This window comes from Ascaphus truei, chromosome 2, assembly GCF_040206685.1.
Source record: "Ascaphus truei isolate aAscTru1 chromosome 2, aAscTru1.hap1, whole genome shotgun sequence".
In the NCBI taxonomy this organism is placed as follows: domain Eukaryota; kingdom Metazoa; phylum Chordata; class Amphibia; order Anura; family Ascaphidae; genus Ascaphus; species Ascaphus truei.
The window spans coordinates 486,297,569-486,322,908 of NC_134484.1; the positions used below are offsets into that span (position 1 = coordinate 486,297,569).

The 25,340-nt window shown below is 48.6% G+C and overlaps 1 pseudogene; it reads right to left on the minus strand.

Moving 5' to 3' along the window:
* LOC142488451 (uncharacterized) lies at window positions 1–25,082 on the minus strand (annotated as a pseudogene).
* Window positions 25,083–25,340: the final 258 nt, after the last annotated feature.

The following is a 25,340-nucleotide window of genomic DNA, read 5'->3' on the forward strand; positions in this document are numbered from 1 at the left end:
CTATGTACATGTGAATGGTTTCTCACGTGTATGAATCCTGTGGTGTGTGAGGAGGTGGCTCATTTGAGAAAAGCTTTCCCCACACTTTGCACATGTGAATCATTTCTCTCCTGTATGAGTCTTATGGTGTCTAAGGAGGTTTCTCTTATTACTGAATTGTTTCCCACACTCTGAACATGTGAATGGTTTCTCCCCTGTATGAGTCCTCTGGTGTATGAGGAGACTGCATTTAACTTTGAATTGTTCACCACACTCTGTACATGTGAATACTTTCTCCCCGGTATGAATGCGCACATGTTCGAGGAGGTACTTCTTCAGAGAAAAGTTTTTACTACACTCTGAACATGTGAATGGCTTCTCCCCTGTATGAATCCGCTCATGGTTGCGGAGTTCTGTCTTCCGAGAAAAGCTTTTACTACACTCTGAACATGTGAATGGCTTCTCCCCTGTATGAATCCGCTCATGGCTGAGGAGTTCTCTCTTCCGAGAAAAGCTTTTACTACACTCTGCACATGTGAATGGCTTCTCCCCTGTATGAGTCATCTGGTGTCCGAGGAGGGTTTTCTTAATACGGAATTGTTTTCCACACTCTGTACATGTGAAGGGTTTCTCCCCTGTATGAATCCGCTCATGGTTGAGGAGCTCTGTCTTCCGAGAAAAACTTTTACTACACTCTGTACATGTGAATGGTTTCTCCCCTGTATGAGTCATCTGGTGTCTGAAGAGGGTCGACTTAGTACTCAACTGTTTCCCACACACTGTACAAGTAAAATAATTCACTGCTGTCTGAATCATCTGCTGTGAATGAAGTTTCTCCTTCAGCGAGAAACTGCTCCCACCACCTGTACATGTAAAGGTTTGCTCTCTAGCGGGGACACAAAGGTGTGTGAGCAGGTGCCTGTAGAGTGAGAAGCTTTTGCCACACTGACAACAGAGAAAATGCTGAGCATCGTGGCTTCTTCTTAAATCTCTCTCATACCTTTTACTGGACCCATATTTAGAGTCCGTCTGTGATGTGTGCTGTACAATGTCTGTAAGTTCACCATCATGTGGCACTGGTTCCTTGTATGTGTCCAAAATGTGGCAGGAATCATTGTTTTTTGGCACTTCTGGGCTGCGAGGAGTCAGCCAGCTTCTGGATGTATCAGAGCTCAAGTTCTGTTCCTCATTCAGGCCGTTCTCTAACAGAAGTAAACAAAAAAAGACAGAACAAATGTTTTCAATCTGTAAATCAAATGACTGAACGCAAATTACAAATCCAAAACACTGAAGAATCTATTTCACCGATACTTAATTAACAAAATATTCTCTTCACCAAGGGTTTTAAAATTGTGGCACATGGACATCCAGTGACCCCTAATGACTTTGGTGGTGGTCCCGAAGGCCTGAAATGTATTTGTAGCAGCTCTCAGTGAAATCATTGATACATATATAACTTGTATTTATTACTGTATTCATTATTCAAGTGAACATATACATCCTCCAAATAATTAACATTGAAAATGTCCATGAGAAGTAAAGTTAAGGAACTCCTGGTCCATCATATTAGTGCGTTAATAATATCAAGTAAACCAGACAGCTACCTATAGTATATTCAAAGAGAAGAGTGCACAATACAGAATAAATAAATAAACGCAAAGAAATAAAAATACTGTCCTGTGATGGGTGCTGCCGTGGGGTCAATATAACGCTTGTAAAAAAATAATATGAACCCGAAAAGGATTAGAATCACCAAAAATAAATGTGGATTCCCAGAGACCCATAAAAAGATTAGCATACGATGGGGCAAAGGAGGTACCCATAGCCGCACCCCGTGTCTGCAAGTAAAACTGTGACTCAAATAACAAATAATTGTGAGTCAATAAAAATGTGATGGAATCTAAAAGAAAAGTGCAAAGTGAAATAGATAATGAGGAGGACTGAAGGGAAAATTGAGTAGCCTTAATACCCTGGTCATGATCAATGATGGAGTATAACGACATAACGTCCATCGTAACACATCTATAGTTCTTATGCCATTTAACAGCTTTTATAGCACATAACAGATCTGTAGAGTCTCTCAAAAAGGATGGTAATAAACCATCAAAATATCGTGACAAACCAACTCCCAAAGATCCAATGCTAGCCACAATGGGCCACCTTACTCTTTAATCTCCAGGACAACCACTGGGAAACCTGGCAACAAGAAAAGGGAAATCCATCATGTAAAGCTGGGAGTTGGGGCTCTTGTGATTTCACCTCCTCTGATATTGGTATAATATAATACATCATGTAAAGAAATGTATTTCTAGATCTTATGGCAGAAAATGACAAAGTGTTGGAGATATATTATCTTCTTACCTGCTGGTGGTCATGTGATAGAAAACTAAAAAGGCGCTCCAAGGAGGAGGTGATGACAATAAATGTGCTAAATAATTATAACTTAATGTAGCCAGGTCCCCTCTGTCCCTCGACCCCCCTCCTCGTTACCTCCGCTGCCGGGGGTCACTCGATAGACCCGCCGGCACTTCTGGAGGGTGGGGGCCATGCAGGGAGCGCTTCGGTGCTCCGGAGGTTCCCGGCGACTCCCGTGCAGGGCGCCGCCATCTTGAATGAGTGCGAGCATGCGCAGTAGGCTCCGGCGGCCCCGATGAGTTGCGCATGCGCAATGGCAGCCCGCAAAACCCTAGCCTACCAGGGAAGGCTCTTGGACGGGACCCCACGTGACGCCAGGGAGCCAATAGGGCTAAGGATCTCCCTGCTGAGGAGAGTTTTGATACATTTCACGCGCTGAAGGAGCCCACGTTAGTCTGGACCGGGAAGAGCTAGGGTAAGGAGGTGAGTGCAGGGGTCAGTGACCCACTGCATTAGGCCAGCAACCCGCTAGGCCCCAGATAGGTCTTGAACTCCCCAGCTTGTGGTGCTACAGGGACAGGCCCTAGGTTAGGGACCCTGTCACAGTAGTACTAGTGTTAGATAGGGACACATCGGACGCTGCGCTCCCCGAGAAGAGACTTGGGCTCAAGTCTGTGCCCACAGAGACAGAGACTATCTCCAGGGTGGGATCGCCTCTGGCGGACCCCTGTGCGAGGAAACACCGGATCAGACGGGATCACCAAGCGGCAGATCCTTTTCGAAGTTGCTTGCAGGCCAGAGTGCAGGAGCGCTCGGCAGGTACCCTCATAAGTGCACCAATGTATACAACACTTATTATTATTACACATAGTGGCAGCGCTGACCACGGGACAAAGGGGTTAGGCTGTGGACACGGTGTGGGGATACACGGTGGTGGGTAGGTACACTCCTAGTGGAGTGAAAGACACTTTGGGACTGAGTTATAGACTGTGGAGTTACCCCCTAGGGGGAGCGTTATTAAGTGTGTGTTATTTGCTGCATATATATATAAACTGGTTATATACATCCTCGTGTATATACTTATTGTGTATGTGGGTCCTGTGTGGGCAACCTTCTACATTCTTAGAACCCTGCACAGGTGGAGGCGCTGTAAATCAGATCGAGCTGACGGACTCACCCCAGGTTCCCAACAAGCGGAGGCTCAGGCCTCTTGTGAACCTACAGGTATATGCACCACACCTGGTAACACATAGGTTTCCACCCACACACAATGCATCTTTGATTGGGATAGAGGGAATACCCGTTACATTTGGAGGCGCTGCTGAGATTCAGACCTGGGGTGCCCTATTCAAATCAGTTTTCATAAGAGATCAGCAACATGGTAATTCCCTCAAGTCAAGAAGTCCATGCTTGGGCCATCTCCTCCAGGGAACTACCTAGACACGTAGTGGCCGTAGGAAACGTCCCAGCGTTAGTGTCAGAAAGTGACATCCGGGAATCCCTGAAGAAGCTCCTAGGTTCAGATAGAGTATGGTACCGGGGAAGGTGTTCGACTATACTGGTCATTCAAGCGCCATACTATTTACAGGGATGTGGGACATACACCAAGAAAAGGCTCCGAACACCCTAGTAGCCCCCGAAGCCCCGCCAGAAGGCTACCCCCTTTTATACTCAGACTTAACCGAAATACGGGAAATGTTTTCATCAGGGGACTCAACTCAGGTTTCACATGAACCGTCCACCAGCACTTGGCCACTTACTGCACCGGTGTCAAGTACCCCAAACTGGGTAGACCGTCCCTCGCCCAAAGTCTCCTTTACTCTAAGCGCTCTTACGGGAGCCGCTAGTTGGGCTGACAGCCCGCCTCCTTTACCAGCACCCACTCCCCGTGAGATGAATCCCCGGCCTGTCAGAGACAATATGGTAACTAATGACGGTTCCGTAATGGGGGGTGACGCTACCACAATTCGTAGAGGCCATCACCATGGCCTCCCAGTCACAACACTACCCGAAACTCAAGGCCTTCTCTGGAGTACTTCTGATACCACAGGGGGAGGAAGGGATAGACTGTTGGAGGGAGAATGCGTTAAAAGTAGTAGAGGAATGGTCGTGCACTGCCGCAGTAAAAAGGCAGCGCATCATGTAGTGTCTTAGGCCCCCAGCTTCTACCATTGTAACCATCCACAGGGAGCAACACCCAGAGTTGACACCGTTGGAGATGGTGGAGTTCCTGCTGGAAGCCTACGGATTAGCGGAAGATGAAGGAGCCATCTGGACGAAGTACTATAATCTCTACCAGAAAGAAGGGGAAGACTTATCTGCCTTTATACACCGCCTGCAACTCGTCTTAGGAACCCTACTCAATCGTAAGTTGATTCTCGCCTCTGGGATGGATGAGGCGCTACGTAAACAGTACCTGCGGGGATCAAGCCCCACTCATCCCATAGCCAAAATGCTCCGCAGCACCCTAATGGAAGGAAGCCCACCTACGTTCACCGGGTTGCTGCGCAAGGTGAAAATTCATGAAGCACATGCCTTGTTACACTCTCCCGCAAAACCCAAGGGCCCACCCGTATCAAAAGGAAAGGGGTCTATGGAGAAGAAGGTAGAGTCTACCGCCCTGCTCAAGGGGTACAAGCCAAAACCCTCCGACAGACCACCTTCCCCGTCCAAGGTTCGTCCAGAACGACACGAGGTTGTGTGCTATAACTGCGGTAAGAAGGGCCACTTCGCTAGTAACTGTCCGGAGAGGGAGGATCCTCCAGAGGACAAACATCCCGATAGAGGAAACTCAGCCCGGTCAATGGTCTGCCGAGTACAAATGGCCGAGTCTGACTCAGAACCCCCTCCTGGAACCGAAGATGCCCCTTCTGACCCTGGCCCCGGTGATGACGCCTCACCAAGGGAAGCTTACAGTCAAGTAGGCCCCGCGGCCATCGTGCCTGTTGTACTGGAAGGAATCTATGCATCGGCCCTACTGGACACGGGATCACAAGTAACCATCATATATCGCAAGTTCTATGACCAGCACCTTAGACACTGCCCTCTGAGGTCGGCCGAACATATGAAGGTTAGGGGGTTAAGTAATGAAGACTACCCCATCGATGGGATTGTAAGGGTTCAACTGGAAATACTCCAACTGAACACCGGCAAGAAACACCCCATGCATGTAGCGGCAATGGTATGCCCGGAGCCCCAAGATCAGTGCAAGTATCCGATCATCTTGGGAACCAACACTGATATAGTACAAGCTGTAATCAGAGCATACCTGAAAGAGACCAACGAGTTGCCGCTGGCCAATTCGCTCCTAGACCCCGTCTTACGAGAGGAGTGCAACCGGGTATATGCCTTGGAGCGTCACGGGGATCACTACAATCGTCAACGCGGACTGACGACCATATTACCAGGGGGAGTGCAACGAATGGCTGTCTGGTGCTGTTATCCTGAGCGAGATGAGAACGATCAGCTCTTCTCTCTGGAGAGTGCCCCTGAGGAAGAAGTTCAGAGAGGGTATAGGGTACTACCCGAAGTGAGGGAGTGGACGACTAAAATCCCTCTACGAACTTACGTATATGTGCAAAACATCTCCCCATTCCCGATGGATCTTGATGCCGGACAGAGTCTGGGCTGCATATATCCGGTTAGCCCTGTGGAAACAACACCTCAGGTGAACGCTGCTGCAGTGGATGAGCAGTTAGTTGAGTTAGACTTCAACTTCGGCGAGTCGACGTTGCCAACTGAGTGGAAAGAGCGGCTGACAACCCAGTTGAATAAACGACGGACTGTGTTCTCCACGAGTGAGATGGATGTGGGGTGCAGTCACAGTGCTCAACATGCCATTAGACTGAGTGATGCCACTCCGTTCCGTGAACGCTCTCGTCGTATCGCCCCTAGGGATGTGGAGGATGTGAGGAACGTCTTGCAAGAAATGGAGACCGCTGGAATTTTGACGGAGTCTCGAAGCCCTTACGCCTCTCATAGTGGTGGTAAGGAAGAAGAATGGGTCAGTACGACTGTGTGTCGACTATCGAACCCTGAACAACCGTACGATACCGGACCAGTACAACCTTCCTCGTATTGAAGAGATTTTGAATGCTCTGAACGGAAGCCAGTGGTTCAGTGTGCTCGATTTACGATCAGGGTACTATCAGGTGCCCATGAATGCAGAGGATCAGGAGAAAACAGCCTTCATCTGTCCATTGGGGTTCTACCAATTTACTCGTATGCCACAAGGTATATGTGGGGCCCCTGCTACCTTCCAACGACTAATGGAGAAGACTATCGGGGACATGAACCCTCGGGAGTGTCTAGTCTACCTGGACGACATCATTGTCTTCGGAAGAACTCTGGAAGAGCACGAAGAGAGACTGCTGAAAGTGATAGACCGTCTTGGGAAAGAAGGGTTGAAATTGTCCCTCGACAAGTGTCGCTTCTGTCACACCTCGGTGACTTACGTGGGACACATCGTGTCGGCACAAGGAATCGCCTCTGACCCAGCCAAAGTAGAAGCGGTCGTGAACTGGCCTCGTCCCGAGAATGTCACGGAGCTGCGATCCTTCCTGGGTTTCTGCGGGTATTACCGGCGCTTCGTGGAAGGGTACTCTAGTCGAGCTAAACCCCTGAACAATTTGTTGAAGATATACCCCGAAAATCCCGGAAGGAAGGCCACGTCGGCCCATCAACCGTTCGGCGATAAATGGACGCCTGAGTGTGAACGGGCCTTTCTGAAGCTGAAGAAAAGTCTGACCGAAGCGCCGGTGCTTGCATATGCTGATCCAGAACAACCATACGTTCTGCATGTGGATGCCAGTCTAAATGGCTTGGGCGCCGTCTTGCACCAGAAGAACCCAGAGGGCCTTCGACCAGTGGCCTACATCAGCCGCAGTTTGACACCCAGTGAACAGAAGTACCCTGTCCACAAGTTGGAATTCCTGGCTCTCAAATGGGCCATCACGGAAAAGCTCCACGATTACCTGTACGGTGTTACGTTTGAGGTAAGGACGGATAACAATCCCCTCACGTACATCAATACCTCGGCCAAATTAGACGCAGCCGGGCACCGATGGCTGGCAGCCCTAAACAATTACAGATTCTCCCTGAAGTACAAGCCGGGGAATATGCAACGTGCTGGTCATCATGGACCATTACACCCGGTATGCCCAGGCCTTCCCCACGAAAGATCAGAAAGCCATAACAGTAGCAAAAATATTATGGGAGAAGTACTTCGTGCACTACGGTCTTCCAAACCGCCTTCACTCAGACCAAGGTCGGGATTTTGAGAGCACTCTGATCCGAGAACTGCTCAAAATGCTGAACATTGCCAAATCACGAACGACCCCGTACCACCCTGAAGGAGATGCGTTGCCAGAACGATTTAATCGAACCTTACTGGACATGCTCGGTACTCTACAGAGTGCTCAGAAGACTGAATGGAGTCGACACGTGGAGGCCCTGGTGCATGCGTACAATTGTACCCGACATGAGTCAACTGGATTCTCCCCATACTTCCTCATGTTTGGGCGAGAGGCGAGACTGCCAGTGGATGTACGCCTTAGAGTCTCGACGGATGGGATACACAATGCTACCCATTTCAAATACGTGCAAAGACTTAAAGTCAGTTTACAGCAGGCCTACCAACAAGCTGAGAAGTCTACAGCTAAGCTGAACGCTGACAATAAAAGGCGATACGATCATAAGGTCAAATATCGGGAGCTTCGACCTGGAGACGCAGTGTTGCTTCGAAACCTGGGAGTCCCAGGAAAACACAAATTGGCTGACCGATGGAGAGACGGTGTATATGAAATAGAATCTCAAATGCCTGGTTGTCACAGTAGCTTATGACAAGATATAATGAACACCAAATATCTGGGTTGAACTGAACAAGGCTTAGATATAATAAAATATAATTTATTCCTTAAAAAAGGTGAACACAGCAATATAGTACAATTAACAGACAAGAAGGAAGAAGGTAACACTTACTTAGGGTTTGGGAATGGAGAAGTCTCAGCTAGCAATTCTCCATCAATCCGGTGACATTCCAGGTGGAATCAGAAGCACAACTAAAAACTGTAGGGTTGACAGTTTATATACCTGTGTAACCCTATTCTTAAAATTGAATACAGACTATTGGTGAACAATTACCTGTATCCAATCCCTAACGTGGAGACACAGATTAACCCATGCCCCCCAGCTAATTAGCCCATGTGTACTGGGACTCTATGGGTAGCCCCATAATTAAATCAGGGGCGACGACCCGTTTACCAAATGAAGCATCTGCATTGTTTGTAGGTGTAGACATAACACTTACAAATCACTCCAGTTTGATGATTCTCCGCCCTCAGGTAACAATTAGACTGGCAGAGTCTATTGATGAATAAATACTTAGTCTCTAGACACTGGGTCGCCCCTCTGACCATTTGCTTCCCTTTGTGCAAAGGAATCTCTGCAGGATTTTATCCCTGCCTTGGGAAACAACATTAAAGGTGAAACATGGGAACAGGGGAACATACATTTTCAAGGTATAACAAGGTGCAAACCACATCCCTGGACCGCAGTCCAGTTAACCCCTTGTCTCTCTGGTGAGGTCAGGGGATGGCCATATGGGGTGCAACCCCTATAATACCGGGCCACCCCCTTTCTCCCTCTACACCTCCCCTTCTTAATGGGTGACCTGTGGCCCACTGGCCCTAACGGGGAGTGGGGCACTGCTGGCACCCTTAACGAACTCAGTCTCAGAGGGATAGTCCTGACGTGAAAGTCCATCAGCTGTTTTCACTACCCTTTTTGTGCTGAATAGTAAACTCAAACTCTTGCAAGGCCAAGCTCCACCTTAGCAACTTGGCATTCTCCCCTGATGCCCTCTGCAGCCAACTCAGGGGGTTGTGGTCTGTGAGGACCGTGAAAGCCCTTCCATACACATAGGGCTGGAGTTTTTTGAGTGCCCACACAATGGCCAAGCACTCTTTCTCAATGGTGGCATAGGCCACCTCTCTGGGGAGTAGTTTTCGGCTGAGGTACACCACAGGGTGCTCTCTACCGTCTTCCCCCACTTGGCTCAACACAGCCCCAATGCCATAGTCCGAGGCATCAGTCTGTATAAAGGAAATGTTTGGTATAGTCCGGGGCAGCCAGTATGGGGGCCCCAGCAAGCGCAGTTTTCAGTGCCTGGAAAGCAGTTTCACAAGCAGGAGTCCAGGTGATAAGCACAGGCAGTTGCTTCTTAGTCAAATCAGTCAGGGGTTTGGCCACGGCGCTGTACTGTGGGACAAACTTCCTATAGTACCCTGCGGTGCCCAAAAATGCCATGACCTGTTTCTTGGTTTTTGGAACAGGCCACTGAACTATGGCTTCTACCTTGGCTGGCTCTGGTTTGAGGTGCCCTCCACCCACCCTGTGCCCTAAGTACAGGACCTCTGCCATCCCTACCATACACTTAGTGGGTTTCAAGGTAAGCACAGCCTCCCTGATCCTATCCAGCACCGCAGCTACATGTCCTAAGTGGGAGTCCCAGGAATTACTAAAGACAGCAATGTCATCTAAGTAAGCCCTGGCATAGCTCTGCATCCCTTCCAGTAACCTATTGACCAGGCGTTGGAAGGCAGCCGGGGCATTCTTCATCCCAAATGGCATCACTAAAAACTCATAGAGGCCACTTGGAGTGATGAATGCCGACTTCTCCCTAGCCTCCAGGGTCAGTGGGATTTGCCAATAGCCTTTGCTCAAATCCATAGTGGTCAGATACTTTGCCCCCGCGAGTTCATCCAGTAACTCATCCATGCGGGGCATGGGGTAGGCATCTGACACCGTCCCAGCGTTGAGCAAGCGGTAGTCCACACAAAACCGGGTGGTCTTGTCCTTCTTGGGGACTAGAACTACCGGGCTTGCCCAAGGACTTTGGGACGGAGTAATAACCCCTAGGGTCAGCATCTCCTCTATTCTCCCTTTCCATACTGGTCTTGACCTCTGCTGACACTCTATAAGCGTGCTTATGCAGAGACTGCAGATCCCCTGTGTGCACTGGGTGTTTTGTGAGATATGTGGTCCCTGGCATGTCAGTGCAGAGGGCCCTAAACTTAGCTAGCATGTCCCTGGCTTCTACCTGCTGCCTAGCACTCAACAGTGCCCCTATCTCTACCTGCTCCACAGTGTTTCCCTGCCTAGCCTCCCCTAGGAGATCAGGCAGAGCATTGCTCGCCGGATCCTCCAGCAGTGGGCTACAAATGGCCATTACTGCTCCCATACTCGGTGCTCTGTACTCTTTCAACATGATAATGTGATATGTCTTGTGCCTCTCAGGCTCTAACTGTACAACATAGTTGCACTTATTCACCTTTCGGATGACCGGGTACGGTCCCGACCAGGCAGCCATCAACTTGTTCTCCCGAGTGGGTTTGAGAACAAGCACCTGGGATGAATTCTCTGCTACGGGCATTCCGGTCATACCATTGCTTTTGCCTGGTCTGAGCGGCCCCGAGGTGGTCCTGGGCCACCCCCATGAGCATCTCTAACCGGTCTCGGAGATCTACTACATACTGGATCACTGAAGCATCAGTAGCAGTAGCCTCTCGGTAGGCAAACAGCAAGTGCTGTAAATGAATCTCCCAGTCTTTCCCCTCCGCCTCTATAAAAGGTCCGAAGCATCTGCTTCAGGGTACCGTTAAACCTCTCACATAATCCGTTTGTCTGGGGATGGTAAGGGGTAGTGCGCCGGTGCCGTACACCGCATGCATCCCAGAGACAATGTAACAGTTCACTCATGAACTGCGACCCCTGATCGGTTAGGATCTCACTAGGGAAACCTACCCTAGAAAAAATGTTCAGCAAGGCTGCTGCCACTGTCTTGGCATCTATGGTGCCAAGCGCTACCGCCTCAGGGTACCGGGTGGCAAAATCCACCACCGTGAGGATGTAGCGCTTCCCTGACCTGCTAGGAATCATAAGGGGTCCTACAAGGTCCATCGCTACTTTCTGGAAGGGTTCCCCTATTATCGGTAGGGGTTTCAGGGGTGCCTTCACACGGTCGCCCGCCTTACCCACTCGCTGGCAGGCATCACAAGAGCGGCAGAAATTGCCCACATCTCGAGATGCCCCCGGCCAGTAGTAACGCTGTAATAACCGGGCTCGCGTTCTGTTGACCCCCTGATGTCCCGCTAACGGAATAGAGTGAGCTACCCGTAACAGTTGCTGTCGGTACCCCTGGGGCACCACTAGCTGTCGCTTACCGGTAAATCCCTCCTCTATCCCTGGGTTCCCTCTTCTCTATACAGGAGTCCCTTATCCCATAGGCAGTGCTCAGTGCCTTCCCGTGCCTGAGATTCGGACGCCCGAAGTCTCACGCCGGCCAGGGTAGGGTCTGTCTTCACTGCCTCCCTAAACTGGGCTCCTAATTCTGGCCACCCCCCAGTCATTGTCCGGAGAATGGGGAAGGGTGAGGGGAAACAGTAAGTCAGTCTGTGGTTGCAACTGATCCTGGCTTACCTCCCCGGGCTCCTCTGCGCCCTCCGCTAACGTTGGTCCCAATGGCTGGGGGACGCCGCCGCCATTGCCGCTGTCTGGCTCCGGGTAACCGCCGCCACTGCAGCGGGTTTGGGCACTCGGTCATAGGTGCAGGTCATCGGACCCAGATCGTTGCCAAGAAGAACATCGGCATCCAAACCGGGTAAAACCCCCACCTCCCGCACACCCTGGCCCTCCCCCAATCCAAAAAGATTCTGGCCACTTGCAGGAAACGTGGCTCTCCGTCGGCCACAGTGATCTGTATACCAGGGCCTGGGATCAATTCCTCTGGCCGGACCATATCAGGTCGGACCAGGGTCACTGCAGCTCCTGAATCCAGCAAGCCGACTGCTTGCCGGTCACCGACTGTGACCGGGGTGAGATGTCTGCTCCGGCCATCCGTCTGCTGCAGGTCCGCGCTGAGATGTCCTCCGCTCCTGGCTGTAGGCACCGATGAAACTGGGACAGGCGTTGCATGGGACGTCTCGCTGGGCGTTGGTTCCATGACCGGTCCGGAGTCTGTGGTGGAAGCCACCCGCACGCGGGCTACCAGCTTCGCAGCTGGGGTGCGTTGCCCCTGATGGGGTCTGCCGTAACGCAGGGGTTCCGGGCAATCTGGTCTGATGTGACCAGGGTGGTTGCAGTTGTAGCACCGGCGCTCGTGCTGGAGCTCCCCCGCCTTCGGTGGACTGCTGCCTGCAGGCGGCCTCTGAGTCCATTGGGGGGTATTGGCAGACTTTCTGGCCGGTGCCGCCGCCACCACCACCTTGGCTACTGCTTTGGCGGTCATCAGGGCTCGGCTGGCCACATAGTCATCTGCAAGCCTCGCCGCCTCCTGGTAAGTCTTGGGCTTCTTGTCGTACACCCAAGTCCTCACCGCCGGCGGGCACTGCTGCATGAGCTGCTCCTGAAAGATGAGGTCCAGCAGGCGTTGGTAAGTCCGTGCCTCATAGCCCTCCACCCAGCGTATCCCGTACAAAGCCATGCGGGTCACGTAGGTAACATAGGACTCCTGGGGCTGCCTCTCTTCCTGCCGGAATTTACCCCGGTAGGCTTCAGGGGTAAAACCGTACTGAAACAGTAACAGTTCTTTCAGGTGGTCATAGTCATCCGCATACTCATCTGGAAGCCCCATCATCGTCTGCTTAGCCAAGCCGGACAGTAAGGGGTCCAAACGTGCAACCCTATGCTGGGGAAGCACTTTGTACTGCCGACACTGTGTCTCAAAGTTCTTTAAAAAACTGGTGATCTGATCAGTACCTTCCACGAACTTGGTGAGACTGTGCTGATCCAGTTTGAGTTCATCTGTGTTGGGTTGGACAGAGGGGCAATAAGCGGGGCTGTTTACTGCCATAGTGATAAACTGCAGCCGCTCCTCCGGTGTCCCTCTGTCTCCCCACGCAGTAATCAGTGCCTACATTTCAGGGGTGAACGGACTGGTAGCCGCAGCAACCAGTACCCCTCCTGTTGCACTGCTCCCGGGAGGTGCACTCGTTCCCTCCCCGAGATTCTGCCGCCCCGGCACTGGGTTCCTTCCCTGATCTCCGGGTGGCTGTATAAGGGCAAGCTGAGCCGTATCCTGAGGCTCTGCAAGCCGAGCTTCATAGTTACCGATTGCGTCAACCATTTCTGCGACCTCCTGGTTCTCATAGGGCAGTCCACATTCACGGCATTTGTCCTTCAGCTGAGCTCGGGTCCTCATGTTGGATGAGCCTTCAGCCTCGCTCATGGTTCAGTCGCAGCAGTGAGGTGGTGTTACAACTTGTGTTAACTGTTGCACTACTGTGTTCAATATCTTTAGTCCCAGGAACTCGCAATTCCCTTCGAGTTCCCACTATATTACAGGGTAATTACAGTACACTGTAATACAGGTTCAGTTCAATCCCACCTCTTGCCACCAGTTAATTATAGAGCTTGTCACGGTAGCTTATGACAAGATATAAGGAACACCAAATATCTGGGTTGAACTGAACGAGGCTTAGATATAATAAAATATAATTTATTCCTTAAAAAAGGTGAACACAGCAATATAGTACAATTAACAGACAAGAAGGTAACACTTACTTAGGGTTGGGGAATGGAGAAATATCAGCTAGCAATTCTCCATCAATCCGGTGACATTCCAGGTGGAATCAGAAGCACAATTAAAAACTGTAGGGTTGACACAGTTTATATACCTGTGTAACCCAATTCTTAACATTGAATACAGACTATTGGTGAACAATTATCTGTATCCAATCCCTAACATGGAGACACAGACTAACCCATGCCCTCCAGCTAATTAGCTCATGTGTACTGGGACTCTATGGGTAGCCCCATAATTAAATCAGGGGCGACGACCCGTTTACCAAATGAAGTATCTGCATTGTTTGTAGGTGTAGACATAACACTTACAAATCACTCCAGTTTGATTATTCTCCGCCCTCAGGTAACAATTAGACTGGCAGAGTCTATTGATGAATAAATACTTAGTCTCTAGACATTGGGTCGCCCCTCTGACCATTTGCTTCCCTTTGTGCAAAGGAATCTCTGCAGGATTTTATCCCTGCCTTGGGAAACAACATTAAAGGTGAAACATGGGAAAAGGGGAACATACATTTTCAAGGTATAACAAGGTGCAAACCACATCCCTGGACCGCAGTCCAGTTAACCCCTTGTCTCTCTGGTGAGGTCAGGGGATGGCCATATGGGGTGCAACCCCTTTAATACTGGGCCACCCCCTTTCTCCCTCTACACTGGTCTCCCGGTCTAGACAACGACGGCCGAGTAAAGGTATGGCACCGTAACCATCTTCTCCCCATTCCACAAGTGGGAGATGAGGAAGCAGAAATACTGGCCACATCGCTCAACAGTGAGTCCGATTTATCAGAGATGGGTCAAGAGACGGTAAATAACGAAACCCACTCTGAAACTCCTGAAGATCCTATGGAACGACCCTTTCAAAGGAACTGTTCCACAGAAGGGGCATCTCCCGGAGGAGCTACGGGTAAAGGGCCCCGTAGGCCAACGCCTACTAAGGTGGCACCAACAGGCCAGCCTTTGGATCCACAGAGCCCGTGCTTTGTGCCAAACCGAGACTGTCCAGAGACATTTCTCCCCTCAAGGGAAGAGGCTGAGCCTCAGGACTATGTTAATTACTCCCCTGAGTTGCAGAAGAACAGCTCCGAAAGAGCCAAAGAGTCAGGTACCCTCCAAATCGGGTAACCTAAGATCAAATTGGGGCACCCCATTATGAGGCTCAGCAGTGGGCTCGCAGCAGAGTGCAGTCCGTCATTATGATGTTCAATGAACTGTACAATCTAATGTAGAGCTGACGAGTTAAGATTGTGGTTTATTGTTGCATTTTCATTATATAATTGCTGTATATTGTTATCTAAGTATGTATCCCAAGAGAGGACGTTGGGGTTTTTACCAGGGGGAGGATGTAGCCAGGTCTCCTCTGTCCCGCGACCCCCCTCCTCGTTACCTCCGCTGTCGGGGGTCACTCGATAGACCCGCCGGCACTTCAGGAGGGTGGGGGCCATGCAGGGAGCGCTTCGGTGCTCCGGAGGTTCCCGGCGGCTCCCGTGCAGGGCGCCGCCATCTTGAATGAGTGCGAGCATGCACAGTAGGCTCCGGCGGCCCCGATGAGTTGCGCATGCGCAATGGCAGCCCGCAAAACCCTAGCCTACCAGGGAAGGCTCTTGGACGGGACTACGAGTCCCATGAGCCTTAGGGGACCCCACGTGACGCCAGGGAGCCAATAGGGCTAAGGATCTCCCTGCTGATGAGAGTTTTGATACATTTCACGCGCTGAAGGAGCCCACGTTAGTCTGGACCAGGAAGAGCTAGGGGAAGGAGGTGAGTACAGGGGTCAGTGACCCACTGCATTAGGCCAGCAACCCCCTAAGCCCCAGATAGGTCTTGAACTCCCCAGCTTGTGGTGCTACAGGGACAGGCCCTAGGTTAGGGATACAAAAATAAGTGCGCAACCCAAAATTCACCTTACAACAAAATCCACACACTATGGTGATGAAGTGCAATAATATATGTGCATAGGGTGTTCTAATAATATATAAATTTATATACAAAACCATATTATATATTGGAACTATAAGCCCAACTTTAGATCTAACCCCCATCAATACCAACAACAGCAAAATAGCTATAAAGAATATGTACCCAATAGAGCTGAACCGGTTATATATTCACCAAAGGTTATCCCCAAAAATAACATTTATTCTCGTCCATCTAACCATGCATCTCCGTCTTTTTTAGAAATGGTAAAGACCAGATTGGCACCGCCTCTATCGAGAGAGAAAAAGGGAACAGAGACCCCATTGGGTCCCCCCTCGAACAACTTGAAAAAAAGAACCCTGTCCGACGAGGGTCCAGAGGTGGTGCCAACATCCAAAAGAAAAGAGAGTCATCCAGAAAGGTCCCCCAATTAGAGAAGGGTATTTTTAATCTTACGAACATTATTTTAACGCAGGACCAAATCAAAGTACTGAGTAAGGGTCTGGCTTTCGCGTGGACATGTGGACCCAACTCATTCCAGTTGTTTAAAGATCTCCACAAGTTCACGCGAAACCTAACCCTGAAAAGACATTTTTTAAAGTTAACGTTAGATTCTGCACCACTAGAGACACCTACTGTACCACCTAGTTCTATTTTATCTAATTCTAATCCTACAATTAAACACACGGGTTTTAAGAATCAGTCTAGGTTTTACCCTGCCCAATCAAAGGGACACCATATAGACGCATTTTTTAACACTGTAATTAATGATATCAATATTTTAGTTAACGATTTTAACATACGTGATATTAAACAGAATTTAAATCAGAAGGAAAACCTAGCGCTAAAAATGTTGAAAGATAACAAAGAATTAATTATTAGACAGGCCGACAAGGGAGGTGGGGTGGTCCTACAGAGCCGAACCGATTATGAGAAAGAGGCATTTAGGCTTTTGAATGATAAAGCCTCTTACAAAAGACTAAACAAGGACCCTACCCTAGAGTTTCAAAGTTTACTAAAAATCCTCCTAGAAGACGCCCTGTCCCAATCAGTTATCTCTGAAACAGAATTTTCTTTCCTATATCAAAGTCACCCGAGACTGCCTATATTTTATCACCTCCCCAAAGTTCACAAGTGTAAAAAATCCCCCCCTGGAAGACCTATTGTTTCAGGGATTCAATCCCTGACCGCAAATATGTCCCAATACGTAGACTTCTTCCTACAGCCCTATGTAGTTAGGTTACCATCTCATATTAAGGATTCTACGGCGGTTTTAAATCTATTTAAAAATTTTGAGTGGAAAAGTAGCTACAGGTGGCTGACTTGCGATATTAAAGCACTGTACACGAATATTCCCCACCTGAAGGGCCTTGACGCTACTGAACAATGCCTGAAACAGGACAATCTATTGCATCCTCTGAACAGAGTGTTTATATTGAAATTCATAGAATTCATATTGCACCACAATTATTTTATGTTCCTCTCAGACTTCTACATTCAGGTTTGCGGCACAGCGATGGGCACGCGATTTGCACCTAGCTTCGCAAACCTATATGTGGGACACTGGGAGGAACATACAATATGGGCTAATAACCCCTTCAGAGACCGTATAATTATATGGAAACGCTACACAGATGACGTCTTGGTAGTATGGGATGGGGATGACTCATCGATACAGGAGTTTGTGTCGTTCATTAATATGAACAATTATAATCTAGAATTCACGCACCTTACAGACAACACCTCTATCAATTACTTAGATCTGAAATTGACGGGAAGTAATGGTAGGGTGCACACAGAAACATTCTTTAAAGAGGTGGACACAAACAACCTGTTAATGGCAACCAGCAATCATAAGGACACCTGGATAAAAAACATTCCTGTGGGCCAATTTATGAGGCTGAAAAGGAACTGCAGCGCCAATGAGATTTTCTTACAACAAGCAGATATGATGCGGGACAGGTTTATAGAGAGAGGATTTAAGCCTAACCACTTAGATAATGAACTTATAAGAGTGTTAGGTATGGACAGAGATAGTTTATTGTCACAGAAGGTCAAAAAACCAATATCTACAGAGGACAAACAAGTAGATGTGGCCTTCGTGACAAACTATAACTCTGCCCACAAACAAATTGAGAGGGTGATTGCTAAACATTGGTGTATCTTAAATAGTGACCCAGTGTTGGGTGATTTTTTAAATAAAAAACCTAAGTTCATTTATAGGAAAGCCACCAACTTGAAAAATATGTTGGCTCCAAGTGATATTGGGAGTAATATGTTTTTAGTCCCCAAAACCAACTGGTTGGGAAATAAACCCGTAGGAAATTTTAGTTGCACAAAGTGCTCTGTATGTAAATATATGAATTCCAACAATAAAACTTTTATTTCACAAAGGACACAGGAAACTTTTAAAATAGATGATTTTATTACATGCAATTCAGTTTTTATGGTGTATTTATTAGAATGCTCCTGCAAACTCCAATATGTTGATAGGACCAAGCGTAACTTAAAGGTGAGGATACAGGAACATATCCGGAACATAAAAAATGGATTAGAAAAACACAGTGTCTCTAGACATTTTTTAACCCATCATAATAAGGACCCTTCAAGTTTAACCTTCCTGGGCATTAAGCATGTAGCAAGCGATAGGAGAGGAGGTGATAGACTTAAGGCCCTCTCGGCTCAGGAGTCTCTCTGGATACACAAATTGGACTGTATGGCTCCAAAAGGACTGAACGAAGACATAGATGTATGGGCTTTTTATTCATTTGTATTGAGTTTTATTGATGAATATGAATTAGAATCACATTTACCAGCAATCATTTTATATTACCACTAGATGTCGCTATACCATGAGTCCATTGAACAGGCACTGTTTATTTATTTAATATATTTTTTACTTTTTAATAAAATGATTTGAGTACTAATAATATTTAAGCAACATGTTTAATTCTATTTTAATCTGATTTATTCATACCCCTTTCTCCTTTTTTACAGATAAGGAGTTTTCAATTGATGTTATAATTAAAATTGTTTTTATGTCTGTATTCAACACACTGCCAGTATGTATTTAAAATCTCCAATCCATTGTCCCGCCCCCTTATGCAGAAGGGCTCACCTGATTGGTCCCCTGCCCGATTGGCTGACCAATGGCGTCAGCCGTATGCATATTTATTGAAGGAGGAGGGCTCAATGCATTATCCCTGATGAAGAAGCTCTTTTGGTAGCTTCGAAACGCGTTGGATAGAGATTGGCAGGGTCTGGTTCCCCATCCTAGCCTCCCTAACCTATTTTTAGCGATTTTATGAATGTGCAACTATTTTTGGGACTTTCTCCATTGAAATCCACATCGCGCGTCATCCGTGACGTCACGGGAGTGCGCGAGCGCCGGAAGAAGATCCCACGTGGGCCGCGCGGTGTGTACAGTGAGAGGAGAGCCCTGAGGCATTACTGTGTCCCAAGGACAGCCAAAAACGAACTGCCACGAGCCCAGCAGATGCCACTACCAGTGGGGGAACTCTGAACAGCTCAAGGGCTGCAGCTGCCGCTTGCAGGGGTCCAGGATAAGTGAGAGATATCACTGTGACTTGCCAGAAGACAGCTGCTGCACCAGAGGGCTACACCATTCCATCCAGAGGCTTTCCATTGTGGTAACATTGTGCTGATGTTTGCACAGATATGCTTTTATTCTTCTGCTTAAATGTACGCTTAATACTCACCATTTTTTCACAAATATAATTTGTACCTATTTACTTCACTATTGCGTTTTGCGCTGTTCTTTTTGTCTTTTTCTCCTAGGTTAGGGACCCTGTCACAGTAGTACTAGTGTTAGATAGGGACACATCGGACGCTGCGCTCCCCGAGAAGAGACTTGGGCTCAAGTCTGTGCCCACAGACTATCTCCAGGGTGGGATCGCCTCTGGCGGACCCCTGTGCGAGGAAACACCGGATCAGACGGGATCACCAAGCGGCAGATCCTTTTCGAAGTTGCTTGCAGGCCAGAGTGCAGGAGCGCTCGGCAGGTACCCTCATAAGTGCACCAATGTATACAACACTTATTATTATTACACATAGTGGCAGCGCTGACCACGGGACAAAGGGGTTAGGCTGTGGACACGGTGTGGGGATTCACGGTGGTGGGTAGGTACACTCCTAGTGGAGTGAAAGACACTTTGGGACTGAGTTATAGACTGTGGAGTTACCCCCTAGGGGGAGCGTTATTAAGTGTGTGTTATTTGCTGCATATATATATAAACTGGTTATATACATCCTCGTGTATATACTTATTGTGTATGTGGGTCCTGTGTGGGCAACCTTCTACATTCTTAGAACCCTGCACAGGTGGAGGCACTGTAAATCAGATCGAGCTGACGGACTCACCCCAGGTTCCCAACAAGCGGAGGCTCAGGCCTCTTGTGAACCTACAGGTATATGCACCACACCTGGTAACACATAGGTTTCCACCCACACACACTGTATCTGTGATTGGGATAGAGGGAATACCCGTTACATTAATAAAGTGAAAAACGTGATAAATACTGTGACTTAGTCCCAGGATATTAGGCAGCTTTCTGCCTGATTTAGGTCAGAAAGTGCAGGAATAGTGCAAAAGGATCCATCCCACAGCTTCACATTTACTCAGGCTGGTGGATGGAAAGTCCAGGCCACAGTTTACAATGGGTCTAGTTCTCCCTCACCTGCTCTCCTAATTACAGAAACAGGTATATATGGCAGCTAGCCGTGCTGCTTCATTCTCTCTCCTAGAGCCTGGAGGCTGGGGGCACGCTGCTCCCCTGTATGCAGTTCAGGGAGGATGCCCTCATCATGACTTTCACTGTCCGAAAGAATTGCCGGGACTCTTGGGACGCTGCCCCCATCTATCAGTTAAGCTATGTCTAAAGACTGTGGCTATTATTGCGTATCTAATGACCCTAAATGAGAGGGTACTGTTTAAGCTGGGGAACCAGGTTAGTTAGGGAAGGGTCCCTTGAATTTTTTTCCCAAATGCGTTTTATCGTATCTATTGATGGTCAGATACCCATAACTCTGCATTTCCAACCTTTATACGTGTTTGAGAGCCATATTGCACTTCTAACTCTGCTGCATGTGGCTTGTCCCAGAACACCCAGCAGGCCTGGGGACTTCCTATGAGAGGCAATGAACCATGAATATTCACTAAATGTGACCATGTGTCTTGTAACAAGATAACACCCCTTTGTGCAGACAAAGGGGAAAGGGTACTCACCAGAGACAGGAAATGGAACAGTTTCACTCTTTATTGAGGTCAGATGTTCCTCAGTGTTCGGTTCTTCTTTCTCTGACTTAATCTCTAAACTCTCCAGCACAATCACTGGGAAACCTGGCAATAAGAAAAGGAAAATCCATCATGTAAAGCTGGGAGGTGGGGAGCTTCTTGTGATATCAGTATACAGAAATACTCTATACTGATCCCTATGGGGGAGGGGTGAAGTGATTGATTTTACTTTGTTATTAACCCTTTGAGTGCTGAAGAAGTTTTTACCCCCAAGTGCTGAAAACATTTTGGAGCTACCAATGTTCAAACCTCAATAACAATAATATCCTCAATATAACCTTATATAAATCATTTTTTTCATTAGGACAGGCATCTTATAATTGTATGCACGCTTTAAAATTATTTCCCAAAATATTGTACACATTTCAGTCCATTTTTAAACATACTGAATAAAGACAAGTGAGGATGTAAGGGTACTTACCACAAACAGGAAATGCATCTATTTCTTCCTTTATTGTGATCAGATGTTCCTCAGTGTCTGTCTCTTCTCTCTCTGACTTCATCTCCAAACTCTCCGGTACAACCACTGGGAAACCTGGCAATAAGAAAAGGAAAATCCATCATGTAAAGCTGGGAGTGGGGGCGCTTCTTGTGATTTCACCTCCTCTGATATTGGTATAATATAATACCTCTTGTAAAGAAATGTATTACTAGCCCTTCTGACAGAACATGACAGGTGAAGATATATTATCTTCTTACCTGCTGGTGGTTCAATAAGAAAACAAGATTAGTTTGGGTGTTTGACTCACATAACTGTAAATCAGACATTCCCCCCTTGCAGATTTCAAAGACACCAAAATATCGTCTCTACTCACTTAACAAGTGTGGATCCATGCTGGCAGTGGGCAGTTCTGCTCTGGAGGTGCTGGCAGTGGGCAGTGCTGCTCTGGAGGTGCTGGCAGTGGGCAGTGCTGCTCTGGAGGTGCTGGCAGTGGGCAGTGCTGCTCTGGAGGTGCTGGCAGTGGGCAGTGCTGCTCTGGAGGTGCTGGCAGTGGGCAGTGCTGCTCTGGAGGTGCTGGCAGTGGGCAGTGCTGCTCTGGAGGTGCTGGCAGTGGGCAGTGCTGCTCTGGAGGTGCTGGCAGTGGGCAGTGCTGCTCTGGAGGTGCTGGCAGTGGGCAGTGCTGCTCTGGAGGTGCTGGCAGTGGGCAGTGCTGCTCTGGAGGTGCTGGCAGTGGGCAGTGCTGCTCTGGAGGTGCTGGCAGTGGGCAGTGCTGCTCTGGAGGTGCTGACCGGAGGTTACTTAATCTATATGTGTTGGGTTTTAGAATGTGCCTGTATATAAAACAGAATTGGAATGATCATTTTTTTGGGACAAATATACAGCATTTAGTATCAGCTCTTTCAAACCTAAATCATTAACCCCAAAGGAGTCGGAGAAGACAGGGGCACCAAAAAACACATATGGTCCATTCGCAAACAGGAACTTCATTTCAAACACTGCAAAACTTTAATGGCTCAGGATTGTGTCACAACACAACCATCTAGATTCTAGAAAAGTATAAAGAGAGTGGGAGATTAGCAGCCAAAAGACCAGTAAAGTCCTCATAGTGTAACATAGTAACATACTGTAATGTTCCATAGTATGAATAAAAAGCAGATACAGTACATGAGTGAGACTTTGATAAATGCTCCCGATACTCTCTCAGGTCCAGCAGTTCTGCTCCATACTGACACAGTCTCACTTTCCTATTTCATACGGTGAGAAGTGGGTAATGCAGAGGAACCAGTGCAGTAACTCCCCCTCACCTTACCCCACCATAATAAATAGGGGGGTTTGATCCCTCACATCCTCAATAATTTGTTCCTCGATCACCTCCAGTTTCTCACATTCAGCACATTTGTACCTGGCAGGACATTCTTATATAAAGGAATGCCTGGGGAAACACTGACATTTTACTCACTGATTATTTATTTTCCCCTGGTCTCTCAATGTCAGCACATGACATGAGGGAATAGGCTCTGCCCATCTGAAGGTAGGACACAGACTTCTGACCTGCTCACACCCTTACAAGCCCGTCCTATTATGACGGGATCACTGCTTCCCGACCCAGATAATTTCCAGCGGAATAGTTATATTCTGATACTGAATCATAAGCTCTATTCTCTGTGTTATATCTGTGGAACGTATCCACACGTATAATACAAGTATTGTAAACACAATAAGACAGTCTGTCTGTGAGTGGGTTTATTGGCTTTGCATCTCATTCCAGGCTATATTTAAAAGCTGTGTTTAAAGCAGCAAGCATTGGCTTAAGGTTTTTCCATGTAATAATGGACTTGACAAAAGTATAAATATATACATTATATATCCTGGTCCCCTTGGGCCTTCCAGTACCCCCTCACATTGGCGGCGGTTGCGGGTGCCGCCGAACACAGCAACTGACCCGTCAGCTGGCCGCAAGAGTGGGTGCAGGCGGTTGCTGGTGCGGCGGCGATCGCATAGCCAGGTACTCCCGGCGGCTCCCATTGCAGGACACCGCCATCTTCTTTTGCCTGGCGCATGCGCAGTGAGGGCAGTAGTTGCGGAGGCTTTCGGCTAGCTCGCGCATGCGCAGTTATAGCGCGTGAACCCCCCACCAATCAGGAGAGGCTATGGGCAGGGACTACATGTCACATGAGCCTCAGGAGCGCCCCACATGACGCCAGGGAGCCAATAGGGCTGCAGTATCTCCCTGCTCTCAGGGATTGATACATTTCGTTAGTATGTACATACCAACAGTAATTGTATGTATGTCTTTATTTATATAGCACCATTAGTGTACATAGCGCTTCACATTAGTAATACACGTGACAATCATAAATAACAAATAATACAAATAACAGATCATGGGAATAATCGCTTCAGACATACAGCAGCGGCAGCTCTTATTCGAGCAAAAGCCGCTGGCTGTATGCGGCTGGGAAGCGGGTAGCCGCGGCGCGTGGCGGCGCACTGTGACGTCACAGTCACATGCGCGCCCGGCTTCCCCGTCTTCCCCAGGCTTCCCCGACACCCCTGGAGATGAAATTAAGGTAAGCAGGGGTGCGGGGAAGCAGAGGGGCAGAGCAGAAGCCGGGTTCGGGGTCCGGAAGGGGGGGTAAATTGCGCGCGATGAGGAGGGGGGGTGAGTGGGGGAAACGCGGCGGCGCGCGTTTATTACTGGCGGCAGCTGGGGCAGATCCCGGCATGCCGCCGGCATTTACTTTAATAAAGTATGTCGCTACTGTAACATTTCGGAAGAGGAGTCCCTGCTCCGGGAGCTTACAATCTAATTGGTGGGGAGAACGTACAGAGACAGTAGGAGGGGGTTCAGGTAAGTGCGTCTGCAGGGGGCCAAGCTTTATGTATCGTGTATAGAGAAGCTATAGCCCATAACACACACACAGGATGCTGCCCCTGTGGTAATGAAGGAGTTAAACTCCAACCAATACTCCCTCAATCTTATTACTTTCTAACTCTATTTAATAACTTTCCCAATCTTATCCTCACTGATTCCTAATGTTAATTCCCAATGTAAAATAACCCCCATTATCTCCCAGTCCCTGTGATACAGGAGGAGTAACCCCCCCAGTGCCAGAGGCTCCCCCTCACTATCAGAGGCTCAGCCTCTCAGGCTCCTGTGTGTAAGGAAGCTCAGAGCAGCACTGGGATAATGTGCACAGGTCACACAAGGGAGGGGAAGGGAGGAGGAGGAAAGCACTTACCCAATAACACAGGCTGAAGACCGCTGTGCAGCAGGGGGTGGACAATGTGAGGGGACACAGGAAAAGGGACTTAGTGGCTGCAGAGCCTATTCCTCAGTGTGTCCCCCCCTCAGTGCCTGAGATGTGCACTTTATCCCCCCCTCACTGTGTGTGTACTTCCTATGGAGGGTGGGGGGAGCCCCTGTGATCTCTCAGTCCTTCCCTGTGGGAGTGACCTGGATTCCCTCCTCAGGGTGTGGGACAGTCTGTGCTCAGGGTCAGTGTTTCCTGCCGGAATCAAACCTCACACACCAGGACATCCGGCTGCAGCAGAGGGACCATAGAGAGGGAAGAGGAGGGGCCAGAGCGCCTCTAACCAGCTCCTCCTGAGCTCATATGGAACAGAGCCCCCTGGTGGGCTCCCAAGCAAGGTGCAGTGAGTGCCCCCTGGTGAGAGCTGCACTGGGTGCTGGCTGTGGGCTGGTGAGAAACCTAGTGACAATCTCACCCCCATCTCCCACCGTATATAGTGCGGCCT